This window comes from Dermacentor albipictus, chromosome 8 (genome assembly GCF_038994185.2).
Source record: "Dermacentor albipictus isolate Rhodes 1998 colony chromosome 8, USDA_Dalb.pri_finalv2, whole genome shotgun sequence".
Lineage (NCBI taxonomy): Eukaryota > Metazoa > Arthropoda > Arachnida > Ixodida > Ixodidae > Dermacentor > Dermacentor albipictus.
Window position 1 is genome coordinate 11,453,908 of NC_091828.1, and position 4,107 is coordinate 11,458,014.

The window sequence follows — 4,107 nt, forward strand, 5'->3', positions numbered from 1 at the left end:
ATTTGACCTTGTTTCACACTCCAAGTTAATTGAAAAACTTCGATTAATTAACATTCCTTGTTTCATTGTTAATTGGGTTTCAGCATACCTCACTAACCGAAAACAGTTTGTTAGTATCGATACTTACCATTCCCATGAACTTCCAGTTACCTCAGGCGTCCCTCAGGGTAGTGTTTTAGGGCCTTTATTATTCTTAATTTATATTAATGACATTGCCAGCGTTGTCACAGCACCAGTTCAAATAAAACTGTTCGCTGACGATTGTGTTCTGTTCAGTGAGGTAACCGGTTGCGATGATCAGATAACCCTGAACAATAATCTTCAAAACCTTCTTTCTTGGTGCAACCGTTGGAACATGGAGGTAAATGCTAACAAAACAGTTTACATGAAGATAACTAAAAAAATAAATAGCCTATCTTTTCCTTACGCTCTCGGATCTGAACCATTAACCGAGGTTAGGGAATACAAATATCTTGGCGTCACAATAACTCATAACCTGCACTGGAACATTCATATTTCTAACGTATGTGACTCAGCCTTTCGTAAACTCTGTCTTCTACGTCATAAACTAAAACAAGCTCCCGCTGAAACTAAACTTTTAGCCTACACATCAATAATAAGGCCAAAACTGGAGTATGCCTGCATAGTGTGGGACCCTTACACGAAAACGAACATTGATGCACTAGAAAGAGTACAGCGTAAAGCAATCAGATTTATTTTTTCGAAATACCGTATGAGTGATTCCCCGACAGCAATAATGAGACAACATGGCATTCAGACATTGGAAATACGAAGAAAAATACAACGGCTGAAATTTCTTTTTCTTCTTAAAAATAATCTCCTCGCCCTCACTCCTGAGCCTTATGTAACGCCAATGACAGCACGCCGAACACGTCATCGTCATGCTGACTCTCTAACTCCCTATAATGCCAGAACTAACATTTTTAAATATTCTTTTTTCCCACGCACTATAACCGATTGGAATAATTTACCTCAGTCGCTACTAAACAGTACTGATTCCATTGACCGTTTGAACTACTGATTTCATAGTAATAACTGAAATTGATCTTTGTGTTACATTCCTTCTCATTGCTTAAAATTGTACTGACGGTTCATTTGTACATTTACTCTTCACTTTTGTTTTGGGAATTGTTTGGTTACAAGACCGAGTGTTCTTTTTACCCATTTGGTTCTCGCAGCTGGTGGACTCCATTGCTATTGCGCACAGTAATTTGGTCCTTTTGTTCTTACGTCTGCAAATGCAATTATTCTGTATTTTGTATGCCCCTCCTGCCTGGGCCTCAATGAGGCCTGCAGTATTGTATAAATAAAATAAATAATAAAAATCAGCTGTCACCTCGCAGAGAGCCGTCACAAGCGACTACTGTAGCGAGCAAGGCGAGACAGGTACTTCTGCGTTGAGTGACAGCCCGCAGAAAGTAGCAACGCACGTGCACTAGGGTTGTCCGGGTTACGCAAGTGCTGTGATAGTCATGCCGAAGTGCTAATACTAATACTAAGTACTAATAACTCGTTGATAGTGTGAACTGGTCTACACGCAGACTACGACGTCCAAGTCACGAAGTCCCCGCCGTCGTAACTGCCAGCATGTGTTCTCGCCTTGCTGAGAGCAGTCACAAGAGATTATTGTAGCGAGCAGGGGTGCGAGACAGAGACTTTTGCGTTGAGCGGCAGCCCACCGCAACAAGCAACGCTCGTACACTAGCGTCGACCGGGGTTAGCGGAGGGCTGTGATAGTGTTGCTGAAATAAAGCGTTGATAGCGCTAACTGGTCTGCACGGGCACGACGACGTCCAAGTCACGACGCCACTGCCGTCATAACTGCCAGTATGTGTTGTCGCCTTGCTGAGAGCAGTTGCAAGCGACTATTGTAGCGAGCAGGCGGGCGAGGCATAGAGTTTGCGTTCAGCGGCAGCTCCTAGCAAATATCAACCCACGCACCCTAGCATTGATGGGGGGTAGCGGGGTGCTGTGGTAGTGCTCACAGGTGAACACGCCGCGTACGTCGTCCAAGTCACGAAGCGACCGCCGTCGTAACGGCAAGCATATGTTGTCGTCTCGCAGAGAGCAGTCACAAACGACCACTATGGCAAGCAGAGGGGTGAAGCAGATACTTTTGCCATGAGTGGCAGCCTACAGCAAGTAGCAACGGTGGCGCACTAGTGTTGACAGGTGGTAGCGAACAGCTGTGATAGCCATGCCGAAATAATGCGTTGCGAGTGCTCACTGGTCGACATGCTCGGAACGTCACCCTAGCCAGCATGTGTTGTCGCCTCGCAGTAAACAGTCACAAGCAACAACTATAGCAAGCCGGGAAGGGAAGCAGGCAATATTGCGCTTAGCGGCAACCCGCGGCAAGTAGCAATGTACGCGCACTAGCATTGACCAGGGGTAGGGGAGTGCTTTTATTGTATTGCCGTAATAATATGTTGCGAGTGCTCACAGGCAAACACGGGGCTAACGTGGTCCAAGTCACGAAGCCACCCCAATCGTAACTGCCAGCACGTATTGTCGCCTCACAGAGAGCAGTCTCGAGAGACCACTATAGCGAGCTTTGGCCGAGGCAGCCATCCTTGCGATGAGCGGCAGCCCACAGCAACTAGCAACGCACGCGCCTTAGCGTTGACCTGGGGTAGCGGTGCACTGTGGTAGTCTTGCCGAAATATTGCAGTGCGAGTGCTCACTGGTCGACATGCAGAGAGCGACGTCCAAGTCACGAAGCACCCCCTTGGTAAATGCCAGCATATGCTGTCGCCTCGCAGATAGCAGTCAAAAGCGACAACTTTAGCCAGCAGGGATGGCAAGCAGGCACTTGTGCGCTGTGCGAGTGCCCACGGCAAGTAGCAACGCACGCGCACTAGCGTTGATCGGGGGTAGTGGAGTGCTGTGGTAGTCTAGCTAAAATACTACGTTGCGAGTGCTCACTGGTCGACACGGAGAGGGCGGCGTCCGTGATCAGAAGCAACTGCAGTTGTAACTGCCTGCATATTCTTTCGCCTCGCAGAGAGCAGTCACAAGCGACTACTATAATCAGAAAGTGGGCGAGGCAGACTTCTGCATTGAGCGGCCGCCCGCAGAAAGTAGCAACGCACGCGCACTAGCGTTGACCAGGTTAGGCAAGTGCTGTCATAGTCACGCCGAAATAATCACGCCGAAAGCAACGCCTGGCGTTCTAATGCTTAAGAAGGTGTTCCTTTCGGCCGCACCTGACAATGCCTGCCTTGGCTCCTACGCGGAGCGCTATACGGAGAGCTAGGGCCAAAAAGACGTAATGTTGCGCTGATGCCTTATCCCCTAAATCAACACCTGGCGAGCTCGTGTTGCATCATGTTCTATTTTGGCTACTCTGCCAAGGTCTGGCTCTGCTCCGACAAGGAGAGCTATACCGAGAGCGGCGTCAGAGGAGAGGTAGCGTTGGGGTGATGACGCCTGGCTACCTAGCGTTGCAGCAGGTGTTCCCTTTCACCCGCTCAGCCAATTCCTTGCCCTGCTCTGACAGCGAGCGTTATGCCGAAAGCGAGAGCCAAGGAGACGTACCATTCCGGTGATGCTGTCTCACCTCTCGAAACACCTGGCGGCCTAACTTTAGAGCAGCTGAACCCTTTGCTCTGCTAAAGCCTGGCTATGCTATGACGAGGAGCGCGATGCCAAGAGCAAGAGAGCCAAGCAGACGTAACGTCACGCTGTTGCCCTCAGGCAATGCCTGGAAACCTAGCGTTATAGCAGGTTTTCCATTTCGGCCACTCTGCCAACCCCTGGCTCTGCTGCGACGAGGTGCGCTAAAGACGAGAGCAATAGCCAGAGAGACATAGCGTTGTGGTGATGCCCTCTCGCCTCACGCAGTGCCTGGCGATCAAGCGCTGCAGCAGGTTTCCCTCTCGGCCGCTCTGCCACCGCTTGCTTTGCTCCGACGAGGGGCGCTATGCGAGAGTGAGAGCCAGGGAGGCGTAGCGTAGCGGTGATGCCCTCTCCCCTCAGGCAACACTTAGAGACCTAGCGTTATAGCAGGTGTTTGCCTTTGGCCACTCTGCCAATACCTGGCTCTGTGACACCTAGGGATGCGGTGATGCCCTCTCCCATCACATA